A 19,587-nucleotide genomic window follows, 5' to 3' on the forward strand; every position below is an offset into this window, starting at 1 on the left:
GTGTGCTCTCTGCTCTATGTTGAAAGAATCATATTTTTCTTTCCTTAGTAGCTAGGATTTTCATTGCTAAAAGAAAATAAACGACTGTTTATCATTTTAGATTGCATATTTAGGAGTTGTACATCTACATCATGCGGTGAACCTTGAAAGGAAAACTTCTTAAGAAAGATCAACTATAAAATAAACCTCAATGAACATAAAAATGCTTTGGAACCTAATGCACAACATCTAGAAGTCTAGGCTAGAGACGTATTCCGGCGTCGTAAAGCCTGGTAACTATCGTTTTCATTGTAGGTTGGGTGATTCCTCCTCTTTGATATGACAAGTGCCATTACAGACTTGTGCTCCCACGTACCATCGAGTATATATTGGGAGACCACAATAGGTTGATATCCTTTATCCTTAGGAAGCCGTGTCCGCCGCCCTATCGATCGTAATGCACTGAACACAACATTCGGGAAGATTGACTGGCATATGTAAAGTCCTCGGTAATTTCTCTATAATTTACCACCGAGGTGTATATTGTAGTTTTACAATTGGTTTGGTAATCCCTCTGTCTAGATTTATAGAGTAGTCACTTTCATTCCTTTTCAGACTCCTTAAGAGAAAAGCTCCATTTGAGCACTTGTCACTTCAGGCTCATTAAAAATCGAAGGCGACTAGAGTCATCTTTAGCTTTTCCTTGACTCTTAAAAATTGAAAAAGCAAGTTGTGTCAAAGCGTCATAAAATTCATTTAATTCGGAATAAAATTTTCCCCTTTTGCTTTTGAGTTGATCAAGTAATCCACAATTGTGGAAGAAATTCAATTAAAACCCCGTCGTTTGTAGAGACTAATGAGTCAATCATCTTTGACTCTGGAAACAAAACCATTTTGGGCTAAGCAATCTCATTTAAATGGGTTGAAGTCTCCTAGTTTATTTGAAACTTGTGTTTCAACATCCTCAGAGACTCCAGTTACTCCAATTATTTCTGGTACCCCTGCCTCTATAGAAGAAGTTCCGCAATTACAAGAGGACATTAGAACTGATCCTAGTGTAACGGTAAACACTTCTATTCCTGAATCATCTCCATCTAGGGCTGATTCGGAAGGTGTCACCCCTCCAACATCTGTTGTTGCAGAGTCTATACCTTCTTCGGCACCAGAAATATTTTACGGACCTGACGGTCTCCCTCTTCCACCCAGACTGATTGCTATAGAAAAAATTGTGGAGGATCTTCCATCCAATACCCCGCTGCATTTTGGAACTGGGATCCACTTATATTCTTCTACCATAGAAGTTAGTTCTTTTGATCACCCTTCATTGAAAGTTCATGTCGAATCGCTAGGAAATCTTTTGGATAGACTCAATATGTCTGAACAACCATTGACATCTAAGACTGTGTCCTCTGATACAGTAGTAGCAGAATTTCCTGCCGCTACTCCAAAAATGTTCGCTGGTATACCATCTGTCCCAACTAGTTCTCAACTACTAGATGGAGTCCACCCACAAACTGTTTCGACAGCATGGTCTGTTCCTATTTGTTCATCCAGAATCTTATCTGGAATTTCTTATGTTGAGACTCAACAAATTGATCCTTCACATTAGTATCAATTTGGGCAGTCCAATCTCCAAAGACCAATTTACCCTTTGAACACTGGATTGTCGTCGTATGGGGGGGCAGTATGCCTTTTCATTGTTCCCTTCGAGGGAGCAACCATATGAGAGTTTACAAAAAAATTTGGGTCAAGATAGAATTACATCCAGTGGTTGGGTGCCAATATTGCCTCAACAGCCAAGAGTTGTATATTCAATACAACAAAATCAACTTGTGTCGAACATTCCCACTACACCAGCTATTGTGACGGTGTCGCAAGTACAAGTGCTGCCTGTTGTATGTCAACCTCAAGTCTCTCAGGTCGTAATACAATAGCCTCTTGTCCCCACGACTTAATCACAACCACTGATTAGTGGCTCCTTAACTAAATCGACTCATGCTCAAACGGGTACTATCACCCCTCATCTTGGTCAAACATCTAGTATTGGACAACAATAAATGGTCTCACATCCATGGATGGTGCAATATCAACAACCACAATTCCAGCAAGCTTACCGAGGATCTGAGCAACAAAGCTTTGCAGGTAATGGGCAGCCTAATCTAGACTTAAATAGGAACATAATAAAATACAGAGATAACCATAAAGATAGATATGCAGCGGAAATAATACTTCATTTCATTACTGTAAAATACTGAAATATGCTTACAAATAGAAATGGAAATAACCCAGCTAGGGCAATGGTAGCTTATCTCTGAGAAGAGATGTGTTGGCTACATGCCTCTGAACTGTTCTGAAATGTGTTACAATGAGGCTCGAAGGCCTATTTATTGTTGGGAAATAATGGAAAACCCTTCACATTCCAAAACCTAACCCTAGAAGATGAAACACCAAATTGTGGGCCCTGTGTTTGGGTAAGTTGGTACATCAACTTCCCGGGGTTGCGAATTGGTCGTATTATCTCCGTTTAACGTGCATGATAGCCCGTTGGAAAGATCTCTCCGAGGAATACAACGAAAAAGATGATTTTTTGTTAGAAAAATCGCTGGCGGTAGATTTCCCAAAAAATGTCGTTTAGGACCTCAAAACGGCTCCAGAAGTTTAGGACCCAAAAAACTGCTAAAAATAGTAAACTGCACTATAATTAAGAAAACTGAAAAACTGAAACAGACAGTTGTGGGGGTCCAGATGGGATAGGTGGGTGGCCACCAACATCCACCTGGATCACAGTCGTATATTCAAAACGGTTACCAACAATCATATTATAATGGTTATGCCCATCAACCTTATCAAAGTTATCAACATCAAATACATTATGCTGGTATGCAAGGACCCACTTCTCAGGCAATCTAATCTTATCCTGGGTATGATTCACCAAACCTGAATCAATAGTTTCCCTTCGTAGCAACTTTAGAATCACCATATCTGAATCGGCTAACAAATGATCCAATTGTTTATGCCCCTTGGTGGCCAGCGATTCCTCATAAACTTCCGTGAGATATTCCTAAATTCAATGGAAATTCGGGTGAAGATCCATCCAATCATGTGATGACATTTCATCTGTGGTGTTCGTCCAACACCCTCAGTGATGATTCGATTAGGCTTCACCTTTTTCAGCAAACGCTAACTAGTTCAACAACGAAATGGTACATCGAATTGCCTAGAGCTTCATTCAATAACTTCAGCACCCTTGCCACCACCTTTTTAACCCATTTTCAGTTACCCATAAGGTACGAAACAGGAAGGTAACTCCTTACCAATTTTAAATAGGCAGTAACCACTCACATATCTGATAATATCCATGAGTGGTGACGTTGTCATCGAATTGTAAAGACATATGTTCCTAATCAGCTTCTAGCTGAATGGTTTATTAAGTCCTTGTTACCTTCTATTACAGAAGATGTGGCCAAGGGAGGAGTCGTCATTGAAGAGAAAGTCATTGCTCATGCACAATATCTAGACTTTATCTATACTCAGTCTGGCACGCTCTATGAAAAAATTCCTGATGCTCCTAGACCAGAATATTCCGTTCCTCCTCCTCCTCAAGTACGCAAACCGTAAAGGCCCCATCTAGTAAAGCCCTTGCAGTTTCTAGTAAAAAAAGAAAATGAAAAACTTCCTGCCTCGGAGGTTAATGCTGTGTCGACCTATAAAGGCAAATAACCAAAGAAACCAGGGGGCAAGAAGAAAGGGAAAAACAAAAAGAAGAAACAGGAAGATTCGACTCTTGAAAAATGTTCTGGAAACCCTTTTGGGCAAAGAAAACCTAATCGACCATGTCTCATATGCGATGAGGAACATTGGATGAGAGATTGTCCGCATAAAGCTGAGATTAAGAAGTTCTTTAAGAGTTCAAATACCTCAGCGGTGTTGACTGATCCATTTCCAAACCCAGAAACCAATCTGGTTGCTAGCGACAATGCTTCCCCATCCCAAGTGCTTATGTTGTCCATTTCAAAACTGCAAAATGATGCTTTGATATTGAAAAGGAATAAAGATTATGAGAATCCACGGATGTCGAACAACAAGGTTACAGATCAACCTAGTGGTTCGACAGCAACTTCGACAGAAGTTGTGCCACCCATCATTCCCGAGCTAACAATAAAGCCACCAAAGGGAGTAGTACACAAATCAACATTTAATCCTCATGCTTGAGCAGCACAAAATTATAATATAGTGGAGGATCTGGCCCAATCACCATCCACTATGTTGACACTTGAAGTACTACAGAATTGCCCCTCCCAAAAGTAGGCTTTGTTATCAGTGATAGGTGGGATTGATCCAGCGGATTCCAATCTAGTGGCCTTTAATCATAAAGGATATGAACCTCAGTTACCAACCCATCTCCCTTTTCTCATATAGGTAAAAACCCTCAACAAAACTGTTCATCGAACAATCATTGATGAGGGTTCATCTACTTGTATTATGTCAATGAGTTGCTGGAAAAATTTAGGCTCTCCACCCTTGTCACGGTCGTCAATGACATTAAACACGTTCGATGGAAGAACATACACGTCGTATGGTATATTAAGTAACTTGCAAGTCGAACTGGGGGGCAAGATAGTAGAAATTGAAGTCGAGGTCATTGATGGAAACCTTGACTACAATATCCTATTGGGCAGGCCCTGGATTTATGTTATGGTTGCTGTTGTGTCAACATATTTTAGAAAGATTGCATTCCCCTTTCAAGGTGGAATTACAATCATTGACCAATTGACCTTCCTCCCCAACAGTTCGCAAGTTACTGGAAGCATTCCATTGATCCATGGAAGTTCTCAATTGTTTCAACATGTTGGAGTAGGTCTCCTAAAAGACTCATCCTTAACGGGTACTTTTTCCCTCTCGCCTCCAAGTAATTTGGAAGAAGTGGCTACAGAGGAAACCTGTCATATGATATCTTCTACATCATCAAAGATTAAGAAGGACTCTGACCATTTTGATAGTTTCGATCACAACGAGGTTTTCATAGTTGAAAATCTAACTGACATGACTCAATTTAAGTGATGTTGTACATTATGTACTAGGGGCATTGGAACCAGATCTTTCCTTCATGACCGTTTATGAGTTGTGATCAAAGGTAGTCAGAGGATAGTTCATTGATTGGTGTCAACGTCGTTAAAAAATAAAACCAAAGATCTGAGCAGAATTCATTGTCTTGTGTCAAGCTCGCTAAAAAATAAAATAATGCTGAAAAAAGTTCCAAGTCGAGTCTTTCACTTGATCTCATAATTACCTAATTACTGCGAGTAGTCTGGTGAATGTAATGAAGCTTAGGGCGCATGCACCCTTGTCTATTTTACGGACATACCCAGCTGTAGATATAAGTTTCCCTATAAGTTATAAGATCGGTCCGAGTGACCTTTCACCTTTGTCTATTTGGTGGACAAAGTGCAGGAAGTGTTTTGTCTAAATATTGACAGAAAATCATCCTGCTTAACCACAGTAAGTTTCCATATGGTTACTGAAGACTTTTTTTTATGCTAGGGGCATGAAAACCTTTTTATACAAGCAAAAACGATCAATTTCATTTTTCAGTTTTTTAGCTTTATAGTTTGGTCATTCCTATCTTACATAAAAAGGAAAAAGACCAATGTTCCTGCAAGGTTCAAGCTCATTAAAAAATCAACTTGAAATGAGCATATGTTCCACCAGAGTTCAAGCTCATTAAAAAATGAACCCACCCTTTGGTAAATAACCTTTGTGATTGCATTGATATCAGCTTTTGAACCTTGGTCGTGTTCTTACCATCACCTCCACCTTTCTAGTTGATCATACGCCTCCACTTGATTGTTTACCCTTTTGAGGAACAACTGCAATGAGTGATTCTATTAGCCACCTTCTTTACACTATCGTGATTTAAAAGTTCCAAACCTTACCTAGAACCAGTTTCTATTCGAAAACATCACTCGTTCCTCAAAAATGAGTCTCCTTTATGCTCTTTTTAGACTCGTAAAATATGAAAAGATTTCCGAGAAATTGGCCTCTCTAGCTTGTTAATGTGATTGGAAGTGTCATCCCTCCTCTATATTTTGATCTTTTTGGACCTGAGGGATCATTGAACAAAAAGATCGAGTGCTTGTCTTTTTCAGCTCGCTAAAGTGATCAAAAAAGTAATCCCTTTCGTATTATTTTATATTTTTTTGGACTTAAGGGATTATAATATGAAAAAGGACTACTGGAGTTTCCTTTCCATCTCTTTTTAGACTCTCTACAATTGAAAAGGATCGAGTTATCTTTGTCATTAAACTTGTTAAAACAATAGCGACAAACTTGTCCATATAAACAAGAGAGAGTTTCATTGTCACTAGGCTCGCTAAAACATAGCGACAAGTTTTCCCGAAGGGAAAATTATAGAACAAGCATATATTATCCTCCTCAATCTTGACAAAAATAAAGAGGTACTAGTTAGCAATGACTGGGGAAAAAGGGAAGAAAACTTGAAGAACTTCATTGGTAGCAGGTCGCTCTTGAACATGACACTTTCACTCCATCACCATGATTGAGTGGGGTTGGGTTATTCTGTTCACCGGTCATATCACCATTGGTCCTTCGTACCATCCATTTTGGGGGTTAATGCTACCAATCCATTCCAGTGTCATTGATATGTTCGAGAGAAGTCGCTCAGAGGATTCAACAACCCAGCTAACGCCTCATCCATTGCAATACCTTCACGCTCCATTTTTCATGACCGCCACCCTAAACCTTGTATCATCAGATTGTTTTCACCTCCACAAAATCATTTGCTCCGTTCTATGTCATAGATGTGGGATTCATAAGGCCCTCCTACGATGGGTCACTTCTTGTCGACATTAGCTCATTATCCATGAAGTCGACTTAGGAACAACCCTTTCAGTACTTTGAAGCTTGCATGCCTCAATGACAAGTTTCTCACTTCCGGCGACAGGTTTACATCAATGGCCTTTGACCGAAATATTTTACTTGATGTTCGACATCGACTCATGTATTCACACCACATGAATTGTACTGCAGTACCTTGAGGGTCATTATCATTATCAATGATTCCTCTCATGCCTGTTAACAACTTACATCATTGGCTGGTAATTAGGTGATGTCTTTCCATGTTCGACATCAGAACATCCTTTCACATGGATCGACTTGTACTTCGGGCGAAGATTGAATGAGTTCGAAGACCCCAAATCTAGTTTCATCCATCCAGGTTGCGATATATTCAGGAAAATAAAGACATCAAATGTACACCATAGCTGCACAGATAATCATCCAAGCTAAGGGATGATGGCTCTACCAGAATCATCAGTCTGCCACGCAGAGGATTGTCTGTCCTATGTACATGAAAATTAATTTATAAAGCTAAGCATGAGAATGCTTGCCTCAGCTAGATCATGAAAATATTATGAAGATAATGTATTGTATTGTATCTTATTACAGGTCACCTTCCAGTTCGAAAAACCTTGGATCCTCATGATAAAGCATTTCACCCGACATCAGAATATTTACGACCTCATGCTTTAGGGGGAAACTGCTATAGACATATTTGGGCACTGCAACCCCAATTACATATGTCAATAAACCAAGGGCTCTCAAACCCCTAAAAGTGTTGTTTCATACCCTAAAGGATCAAGGTCAACTGATTACATAATTTCCCAGAAGTTCTCCCTGAAAAATTTCTTGAAACTGGTCAAAATTGGACCATACAGATTGCTCCATGCTGAGGGTGTGATGCATCTCACCTGCAACACAAAAATGGTGTGATTCATACTGAAAATACCTTCTTTAGGGTGCAATGAGTGAGAGTAGAAAAATGGCAAAGGCAGTTGCTAGGTGGAAACCCAGAGAATCTTCTAGAAACTGCTCATATGACACTTGTCTCTCTGAATTCGACGAGGGATGAGTAAGAGATCATGAAATATCCAAGTGGAACTAATAACTATCATTGAAATGACACTAATAAAAATCCCAAAAGCTGACTCACTCACCTGCAAACATCTATATATGGATCCCTCATCCTAGAGATCCAAGGGCTGGAATTTTGTAATTTGTAAGGAAGTGCTGTTTGTTTCTCTTTGACACATTGTATTGTTCGGTGATCTAGCTTTTCATGAGGTGAAGAGGTCTTTCATGTTGGGAGGATGATGTTGGATCAGATAGCTGGGTTATAATCCTCTCTTCTACTACTTCTATCAATAAAGCTATTTGAGTTTTCCTCCATATACTTGTATATTTCTGAATCTTGTATTTGTGTATGCATTTGTATGGTTAATGTACATCTAATTCTGCATTGTTTATGGTTATAGATCTCTATGCTTTGATGATATTTTGTTGCTTTGACTTTACAGGTGTTCTTTGAAGCGGGACAAGTGAGAAAGGAGTGGTGAAGCTCTATCAAAGGAGAGAGGAAACAAGCAAGGAGCCAAGCGAAAGACTGAGGTTGGTACTCTCTGCTTCTCTCTCATCTATCTCTCATAAAGGAAAACACAAGTTACTTTGAATTGTTTGTTTCTAATATAGCTACCCGTCTTAGTGGGACTAGTAGCTCTGAATGGACAATAGTGTTCTTGTAAACATATCTTCCGTTTCCTTCCTTCGAATCCCTGAAACAAGAAAACAAACAACAACAACAAACGTGATAGCATACAATATTGTATTCAACCTACTTAATAGGTCAAGGAACATTAAGCCATAAATATGTAAAATAACACTTCATGTAGGAAAAAAATCAATAGTTGTATTCATATAAATCAAAAAGATATTACAACCAATGCCTTGACGTTGCTTGTATCCTCCGAGATATCTGGGTTCCCACACTTCTGATAGCATCTCATGGATAGCCCCAACAATGGAAGTTTTAAGGCATCTTCCCTCTAGTTTCAAACAAAACCAAAACACACTATTCTCCCTCAAACATACTCTAGAAAACTACAAGCTATAGATGTCTTGCTAATCGTTCAAACTCACTCCAAAACTAGTTTAGCTTGGGAAAATAGAGGTTTATATAGCTTGGATGGATGGGAGATGGTTGCTCTCATCATGGGAGAAGGTATTATATCTTGAGTTTGTTCCATCCTAATAGGGGAAAGGAGCCCAAACTGATTTCCTTGGCTCCCTCCGGCCCAACCATCTACCAGACTTCTGTTACGAAGCTTCTATAGTTGGAAGCTTTGACTCCATATTTAAAAAAATTGCCAAAAGAGGATTGGTGCGACTAGAAAAGGGCTCCGTCACTCTATATGACACTAGGCCTAGTTTTAATCTGTGTAAATCAGCGCGAGGAGGAAATTAGTCAGTAGCGCTGGTCTTGTAAATTGGGATAAAAGGAAGGTTCTTGGGAAATGATGAAAAGGGAAATTATTCTGCTCATGAAAAGGGACATACTGGGGGTTTCTTCAAGATGGGAAAGCATGTAGGGTTCATTGTAGAGGTCCTCCAGGATCATGTTTGGGGAGTATAGGGACAATGAAAAAATGCTCTGTAACAGATACTTGTACACAAAAACACACAAAGCTTGATTCTGCACCTTCACGATCAAATTATACTAGTGGACAACCACGTTGGCGGTTGCCTGAGGGAGGTGGAATCTTGATTATCCAATAGTGTGGACTCTGGATCTAGTGCGAAGGATGTAATCTTTTGAAGATAATATCATGGGGGATGTTGATCATTGACTTGATCGAATTATAGGAGGATTTGTTACAAAGTACACAGTTGATACCTTGGTCAGCTACAACGAAGTAGAGTGACACTTCTTCAAGGGACTGCGAGGTAAGTATCTGAAATATTTGAATACCCAGATTAAGATGCTCTTATGTGAGAAATGGGTTATGCCATTGCCTTGATGTTTGGAGCTATGCGAAGTGGAAAACTCTTTAGAAATTGAGAGAAAATAGGTCCTAAATATAGGCCGTTGACTGGACATCCTTCGAGCGACGATGAGGGAATGATATGTTAGTGTCAATATTATTTGCCTTCCACTAGTGATCAAATATGCTTTTACCAAGTCTATTAGGAGTTTCAAGGTCAACTTTTATTCTGTCACTAGGTTTACAGAGTAAAATTTGGTCACTGGCTAGTTTCTCTAGGAATGTTTCCATTGTTTTGGGAAAATTACACATGTTGGTCGCCTACCTCACTCAGATGAAGGTGTCATAATAAAAATAATGTTTTCATTATATCAGTCATCATCATCACCATTCCACTCAGTCTCATGTCTTCATTAAGTCATTAGGGTTTCAAGGTCCATCATCATCATGTGTAAATCCAACATTAAATGAATCATCACAAGCAAACTCTTTGACATTAGCTTGATGAATTTTCACAAGTTCTTCATGATTTCAGTCTCAAAGGTTCCAAGAGAAGAAGTTTCAATGTTCAAAAGGTAAAAATGCAGCTCAGGTTTCAGCTCTCCAAAGTGACTCAGTCTTAAAGGTGAAAAATCAATTTTTTAAAAGGTATGTGGGGCCCATTTCTTTTCAAAAGGGAAACATACTTGCCTATATAAACCCAAAAAGCCCCAAAATCACTTCATTTTCCTTCTATTTCCCTTTGTTCATCGAGCTTTTTCCTTCATTGGCAAGAAAAACACAGTTTTTAAAGCAAAATTGGCAAAAAATTGAAGGCATTGTGCTTCCAGAGACTGTGTTGTGCTTCTGAGGCCGGTGATGCACTTCTGGACATTGTGCTGTGCTTTGGAACTGTGCTTCTAGACATTGTGCTACAGCAGCTTTGGCGCGGTGCTTCTAGACACTGTGCTGCACTTGTGCTAGAGCAGCCAAAACCTTCTAAAACTCGACCAAACTCAAATTTGAAGCTTGCAATTTACTTTGTTGCTAATCTAGGCTTGTATACAAGTAAGTACATCACTTCACTTACCTTTTTCCTTTAGCAAGATGGATTCAAATGCAAGATTTCATCATCTAGGGTTTTAGGTGAAATTATCATGCTATAAGCTAGGGTTAATGATGGCTAGTCTAGTTTTCATATGCTAAACATGTAAATATTTCATCTTACACCTCTACACATGTTTAAAATACATTTTGACCCACTGAACCAACTACAAATCATCAAATTACTTCACCAATAACTAAACCCTAGCTTATTCCTAGAAATTTGGGCAGTTTTCCTAGAAACTCTGTTTTTCATTTCTCACAAGCACTCCTTTCCTTCATTTCACCTCATTTAATTTTCATAATTTTATTACAGTCCCTATCCATCTCCTAGAATTTCCCTTATCATTATTTTCACTCCACCTATCTGTAATTTCATTTTTTCACTCATCCTTCACTGTTTTTTCTCATTTTCCTGCTGCTAGGGTTTCTATCATCATGGAAGGAGATTCTTCACCAAAGAGGAAAAAAGCCATAAAGGAGGAAAAATTATCATATATGAACCTACCAACTGAAATGAAATCAATACATCACCCTTCATCAAGTAGTGTTTTGAAGATGTGAGTTGTCTAAAATTTTGTAAAAGGGTGTGTGAAGTTGGTTTTCATGAACAATTGATAGATTGGATCGCCACTCATTTGAAAGGGGAAAGTGTTAACTTTTGTTGCTAAAGCAAGAGTCAGACCTCCTTTTTAGTTAATCTGTAATAAAATACATAAATTATAAAAACCCTCGGTAAACTATGGACGAAGGGGAAAACCTCACACTAACTAAAACTACAAAAGAAATACATTGTAGAAACATGCAAGCCAAAAACAAGAGACGGACCCAAACCGGAACCAAATGTACTATTCAAAAAAGAAAACCAATCCACTTAACAGAAAACTCGCTAAGCTTTGGAAAAGGTGTTATAGACAATTTTGTGCCTTACAGCAATAAGCATGAATTGTCAATAATCCAAGGGATCCAAAGTTCCCTAAACATGATGTTCCTACCCCTAGAGGAACAAGGTCAGCAAACCAACAGCTCTCAGATCAGTTCTCCACCTGAGAACACTCAAAAACAAGCAATCCTAAAATCAAAGCAGGTGCTCCACTAGGCTTCTGCGCTGAAACACAACTGCTCCATGGTGTACCTGCGTTGCAAAGCAGGTAGAACAAAGCCCACCTGCGTTGGGCGAGTTTGGACATGTGGCACAGTGAGTCATTGCTTTGGAATCTTCCAAAAATGACACTTGGGTCAGGTATTTCGCCTTGTGATGAGTCAGAGGCTTTGTTTCTCCAAGTGGAAGCAAGGTTCACCAAGTGGACTCAAGAACTGAAGATCAACTAAAGATTAATTGAAGAGAGAGAGGACACAAGGCAGCTACACATCAGTTGCAAGCTGACTCATCCTTTCTCAATTCATCTATATATTGAGCTCTCTCCTATGAGCTCAGGAGGCTGGAATTTTGTGCAAAGTAATGATATGCTGTTGGTTTCATTCTTGAGTTATTGGGTGATTGTTTGAGAGAGGTGAAGAAGAGCAATTCTTTCTGCTGGGAGGTGTTGCTGGGTTGGAGCCTGCAATGGTTGTAATACTCTCAGAACCTTTATTTCTTCATTAATAAAAGCTATTGAGGTTCTTCTATGTGCTTTTGTTTCAATTATATATTGTGATGATCGCATGTTTGGTTTACACTAATCCATGAACCAGTTATGATTGCATGCCTCTTGTAGTTTCCTTCTTTGTCATTGTGCAGGATCTCATTGTAGCTGGGCGAGCAGAAGGACAAAGAGCTAGGAGCAAGCGGCCAAAGAGGGGAGTTTGGATTCGACATTAAGCGCAAGGCAACGGTTAGTGCTTCCTCCATTCTCTTTTGCTTTCATAAAGAAGTAAACTTTCAGTAGTTTGTTTTACAGTTGTTGCTAAGGAACTGTCACCCTTAGAGTGGGTTAGGGTCATCCGAGTCGGATACTTTTCCCTACAACAAACTGGCGACTCCGCTGGGGATCGTATCCGTTTAATTGTTTTTGTAGTATTTTTGCTATTCATTTCCTGAACAAAAGAGTACCAAATCGAAAAGCTTTTGACTATATCAAAAGCGAAGTAGAGGGGCTGCTACTCTTGCTCATTGTCTGAGCAGATTCATGATTTGAAGAGCTGATCTACGAAGATCCTTGTAAGCTTTTTCACCTTCTAAATCATCCCTTTAAGTGTGCTTGACTGAATGCTTCTGATTTGAGCAAAAACCGTGCATTTTTGAGAAAATTATGACCCGGAGACTGTGAAAACGCAACTCTCGTTTTCCAAAGCAGGTAGTACACAGGCTACCTGCTTTGCAACGCAGGTCCCGAACTAGCTACCTGCGCTGAGAGCCAGTTTGACTGTGCAGAGCCTGCGTTGACCCAAATTTGCTCAGTGCATTTGGGGTTTCCTCCTTTCTCTTGCCTGTTTTCACTTAGTTTTGCTGCTAGGTGTCAGTCTTGTGCCTGTTTTGAAACCAATATTACTTGCCATCATTCTGCCTCTGTTATATAACGAAATTGTAATTGTTCTTTGTATTTCTTGCTCATTTACAATTTCCCATAACGAAAAGTAAACTAGTCATGCTTTTGGCCTCTTAGATCTGAACCTGTGTTAGGCGTTTTGCTGGTCTAAAGAGTTAGCTTGTTTGCTGTCCATAACTGATTAGTCTTTTTACTTTCGTTAGTTTGGTTTGATTTCATGTATTTCCAGTGATTAAGCAAGTGAATCTTAAGGCGTCTTTTGATTTTGGACAAGCTTGTTTACTTTCGCTTTAAATCGAAATCAAAGTTATATAACCACTTTCTTTTTGTATCCATCCACATTAAGAAAGGGAAAAGAAAATACATGCATTGTGCATTTTGCATTTGAAAAAGTTTGCATGATGATTTAGGAGAAAGTGCATTAGTTTGTGCTGTATGAACTGTGTGAAAAGAATTTGCCTTCTTTCTCTCTCAGTAGTTAAGATTTTCATCAGTCAAAAAGATTTGAAAAAGCTTGCTTCTCATCTTAGGCTGCATTTAGGAATTTGTCATATACATCTCGTGGTGAACCTTGAAAGGCAAACTTTAAAAAGATCAACTTAAAATATACTGAATGAACCTAACAACGCATTTGAAACATAACGCAAACATCTAGAGGTCTAGGTAGAGACGTGTTTCGGCGTCGTTAAACATAGTGACTGTCGATCTCTACGAAGGTGGGTGATTCCTCCTGAGAGTCGGTGGCACTAATACGGACTTGTGCTCCCACGTACCGTCGCGTATATATTGGGAGAACCCTATAGGCAATTATCCTTTATCCATAGGAAGCCGTGTCGGCCGCCCTACTAATCGCGATGCAGTGAACACAACATTCACGAAGATCGACCACTCGTACCGTAAAACGTATTCTGTGGTTTCGCGAAAGGTTTGGCACACCCTCTGCCTAGATCTCCAGAGCAGTTTCTTTTGGCCCTTTTCAAACTCTATAACTGAAAAGGTCCAACCGAGCATTTGTCACTTCGGGCTCGTTAATACATCGAAGGAGACTAGAGTCATCTTTAGCTTTTTCTCGACTCTTAAAACATGAAAAAGCAAAGTTATGTCTAAAAGCGTCTAATAAAATTCATTCAAATCGGAAACACAAATTTTCCCCTTTATATTTTAGTTGATCGAGTAATCCGCAATCGTGGAAGAAAGTCAATTGAATATCCGTCGTTCTCGGAGGCTTGCGAGTCAACCGTCTTTGTCTCCGGAATCGAAAACAATCCGGACAAAGCGAGCTCGTCGAACCAGTTCAAAATCTCCTTTAAAAGTTAGAACAAGTGTTCCAACAACATCTGAGATTCTGGTCACTCCAAACATTTCCGGAAACCCTGCCTCTATAGAAGAAGTTCAATCGCCACAGAGGGACAGTAATACTGATCCTAGTCTGGGGGAAAATACTTGTATGACTGAACCAGTTCCATCTGCAACCGGTCCAGAGAGTTTTGTTCCTCAAACATCCGTCGCGGTCGATACAACCCCTTCTTCGGCACTGGAAATCTTTTACGGACCTGACGGTCTTCCTCTTCCACCTGGTCTGATTGCGATAGAGGAAATTATAGAAGAACCGCAAGTATCCACTCCAAGTCAGTTTGGAGTAGGGGTCGCTCTATTTCCTGCTACAACAGAAGTTTGTCCATCACCAGTGGAAGTTCCTGTAGAATCAATAGGTGATCAATTGGATAGACTAAAAATGACTGAACAACCGTCGACATCTAGGACTGTGTCGAATGACACAGCGACGGCAGAATTACCTGCTGGAAAACCAACAATGTTCGCCGGCATACCATCTGTCGCAACTAGCTCGCAGTCGCTAGAAGGAGTCCACCAAGAGACTATCTCGACAGTATGGTCTGTTCCTGTTTGTTCCGGAGTAATGTCTGGTAACTCTCATGGTGAGGCTCATCAAATTGACCCTTTTGGGAATCTAATTAGGCCATCCAGTCCTCCAGGACAGTCAATTGCCTTGAGTTCTGGGTTGCTACCGTATGGGGGGCAGTACCCATACGGGAGTTCTCAACCTTATTCAAGTTATGGCGGAATTGCAACAAGTAGTTGGGTACCTGTGCTATCCCAGCCACCGAGAGTTGTATATTCTATGCAACAGTGTGTACCTGTGACAAACATCCCAACTACACCGGCTATTGTGACCATGTCGCAAGTTCAAACAATGCCTGTTGTATGTCAACCTCAGATTGCTCAGGTTCTCATGCAACAGCCCCTTGACCCTGCGACCCAACCACAATCACCTACTGGTGGGACAACACAAGTACAGTTGGGTACAACTACCCCACATCTTGGTCCAATGGTTAGTGTAGCGCAACAACCCATGGTGTCGCAACCGTGGATAGTGCAATACCAACAGCCGCAATTCCAACAAGTGTACCAAGGTTCTGAACAGCAAATATTCGCGAATACTGGACAACCATATATTCAAAATGGTCAAAATCAACCACTTTATAGTGGTCAAGTCCATCAACCGTATTCATCATACCAACATCAACTCCATTATGCTGGTATGCAAAGACCGACTGTTCAGGCGATTCCATCGTATCTTGGTTACGCTTCACCTAACTTGAACCAGCAGTTACCATTCGTGGCGACTTTAGAGTTGCCTGATCTACATCGGTTAACAAACGATCCAATTGCTTACGCCCCTTGGTGGCCAGTGATTCCACACAAACTTCCATCCAACATTCCTAAATTCAATGGAAATCCAGGTGAAGACCCGTCGAATCATGTGATGACATTTCATCTATGGTGTTCGTCGAACACTTTGAATGACGATTCGATAAGGCTTCGCCTCTTTCAGAGGACATTGACAGGTCCAGCGGCAAAATGGTATATAGAATTGCCTAGAGCTTCGTTCGACAATTTTAGCTCCCTTGCCACGACATTCTTAACCCACTTTCAATTACCAATAAGGTATGAAACGGGAACAGAGATATTGACCAACTTCAAACAGACAACCGCAACTCATATATCAGATCATATACATGAGTGGCAACGTCGACGAAGAATGGTTAAAACATACGTTCCTGATCAGCTTTTAGCTGAGTGGTTTATAAAGTCGTTACTTCCGGCCATAACGGAAGATGTGGCAAAGGGAGGAGTCGTAACAGAAGAGCAAGTTATAGCTCGTGCACAATATTTGGACTTAGTATATACTCAGTCCGGCACGCTCTATGACAAAATACCAGACGCCCCTAGACCAGAGTTTTCAATCCCTCCTCCTCCTAAATCAAACAGTGACTCTCATGCCGGTGATGGCGTGATTGGCACGGCAAACACGAATCCGAAAAAGACCCATCAAAAGAAGGCCCGTAAGGATTCGAATCAAAATGCGCATGAAGAAGTTCTTGCTTCGGAAGTAAATGCCGTATCGACAGATAAGGACAAAGAAATCAATCAACCAGGAAGCAAGAAGAAGCAAAACAAAGGGAAGAAGAATAAACAAGGAGAGTCATCTCCTCGAAAAACTTCTTCAAGCCCTCCTCGAGATAGGAAACCCCCTTATGGGTGTCAGATATGTGATGAGGATCACTGGACGAGAGAATGTCCATAAAAAGCTGATCTAAAAAGATTCTTAAAGAGTTCGCAAACTCCAGCTGTGTTAACTGATCTGTTTCCCGATCGAGGAAAAAATCTGGTTGGTAGTGGAAATGCTTCACCGTCGCAAGTGCTTATGTTATCGATATCGAAGCAACAAAATGATGCTTTGGTTTCGACAAGGAACAAAGATTACGGGAATCCACAGATGTCGAACGATGAAGGTAAAGATCAACCTAGCAGTTCGACAACAACTTCGGCAGAAGTTGTACCCCCCATCACACATGAATTAACAATAAAACCGCCAAAGGGAGTAGTACACAAGTCGACATTTAATCCTCGTGCCAGAGCGGCACAGCATTATAATATAGTGGAAGATTTGGCGCAATCGCCGTCTGCTATGTCAACTCTTGAAGTACTACAAAATTGCCCATCCCAAAGGCAGGCATTGTTATCAGCAATTGGTGGGGTGGATCCTAAAGATTCCAATCTTGTATCCTTTGATCACAAAGGATATGATCCTCAGTTACCAGCTCAACTAGCTTTCCTCGTCCAAGTGAAAACCCTCAACAAAACTGTTCATCGAACAATTATTGATGAGGGGGCATCGACATGTATTATGTCGATGAGTTGCTGGAAAACTTTAGGATCTCCAACCTTGTCGCGATCATCGACAACATTAAAAGCATTCGACAGAAGGACATATACCCCTTACGGTATCCTTAGTAGCTTGAAGGTTGAACTAGGGGGCAAAACAGTAGAAATAGATGTTGAAGTCATCGATGGCAATCTTGACTATAACATCCTACTGGGAAGACCATGGATTTATGCCATGGAAGCTGTTGTGTCGACCTATTTTAGGAAAATCGCATTCCCCTTTCAAGGAGGGATTACGATCATTGACCAACAAAATTTCCTCCCTAATGGTTCACAAGTTACAGGAAGCGTTCCTCTGATCCATGGAAGCGACCATTCGTTTCAAAATATCGGAGTAGGCCTACTAAAAGATCCTACATTAATGGGAACTTTCACCCTTCCGCCAACATTCATTGTGGGAGAAGTGGCGACGGTAGGGGCCTGCAATATGATATCTTCCGCACAAAAGATGTCAGAAAACGATATCAACATGGATCATGTAAAGGTTTTGTCCCCAAGCCCAATGGAAGTATTGTAGCAATCAATTTTCTTGGCCTGGGGGGCAACCCCAAATCAATGCTCATCAAGCGTTTGGATGGATAGGTCTAGAGAATATGGCACCCCTTCATGTCCTTGGTCGCGAGTGCATGGAACCGACAAAGGAATAGTCCAATCAATGGTAATTGACGGGGCACCATGGAATGATTCCCACCATTGTTCCCTTCTCCCGGGTTGTGGAGAAGATACTCAAGATGACCTTTATCATCCTTCAGTTTTCGATTTTCTATCGAATACTGTAAATACGGTGGGCAATGAGGATAGTTCTTTTACTATGTCAACCTCATTAAAAAATGAAACGATCCCCTTTCCAGATCTCAATGGTAAACCTTCATTCCAACCAACAAAGTTGAATGCAATGAAGCTTGGGGGGCATGCACCTCGATTTGCGTTATTATGCTGGGGGCATGCAAACATATCATCGAGCAGTTTTGGCAATGTTCATGCTCGTTAAAAAATAAACGCAAGAATCGAGCAGTTTTTGTGCAGAGTTCATGCTCGTTAAAAAATAAACATAAATTGTGAGCAATCTTTCCCTAGCAGTTCAAGCTCATCCAGAAAAAATGAACCGGTAAACAACCTCGAGAAATGTAACCTTTGAAAGCCATATTAAAAGCCCTTGGTCGTGTTTATATGCCGTCACCTCCATCCGTTCATTTGGCCAATCGTTCACCTCCATATGTTTGTTTACCCATTTTGAGGAACAGCTGCGAAGAGTGATTTCACTTAGCCATCCTTGTGACACTGCCGTGATTGGAGAATTCCAACCTGTACCTGGAATCTGCTGCTATCCCTGTTCATCACTCGTTCCTCAAAAGACGAGTCTTCTTTGAGCTCTTTTCACTGACTCGTAAAATATGAAAAGTTTGCCGAGTTTTGGCCTTCCAGCTCGTTAAAGCGACCGGAAAGCTATCCCTCCTCTAGATTTTAATCTTTTTGGACCTGAGGGATTATTGCACAAAAAGATCGAGCGCTTGTTTTGTTCGGCTCGTTAAAGCAATCGAAAATTCATCCCTTCTGTATTGTTTTATACTTTTTCGGACTTAAGGGATTAGTGACGAAAAAGGAATTTTGGAGTTAACTTTTCGTACCTTTTCAGACTCTCTAAAAGTGAAAAGGACCGAGTTTTCTTTGTCGTTAGACTCGTTAAAATGATTAAATAGCGACAAACTTGTCTTTAGACGAGAACGAGTTTCCCTATCGCTAGGCTCGTTAAAACATAGCGATGGGCTTGCCCGAAGGGCAGGTTATAGAACAAGCATATGTTATCCTCCTCAAGCTTGACAAAAATAAAGAGGTACTGGTCAGCAATGACTGGGGAAAAATTGGGAGAACCTCACAGCATTAATGGTAGCAAGTCGCTCTTGAACATGACACTTTGTCCTCCGTAGCACATCGGGTTGGGTTGTTTCATTCAC

The sequence above is a fragment of the Pinus tabuliformis genome, chromosome 9 (assembly GCF_031772625.1).
Source record: "Pinus tabuliformis cultivar Carrire ecotype Pingquan chromosome 9, CPIR1, whole genome shotgun sequence".
Taxonomy (NCBI): Eukaryota; Viridiplantae; Streptophyta; class Pinopsida; order Pinales; family Pinaceae; genus Pinus; species Pinus tabuliformis.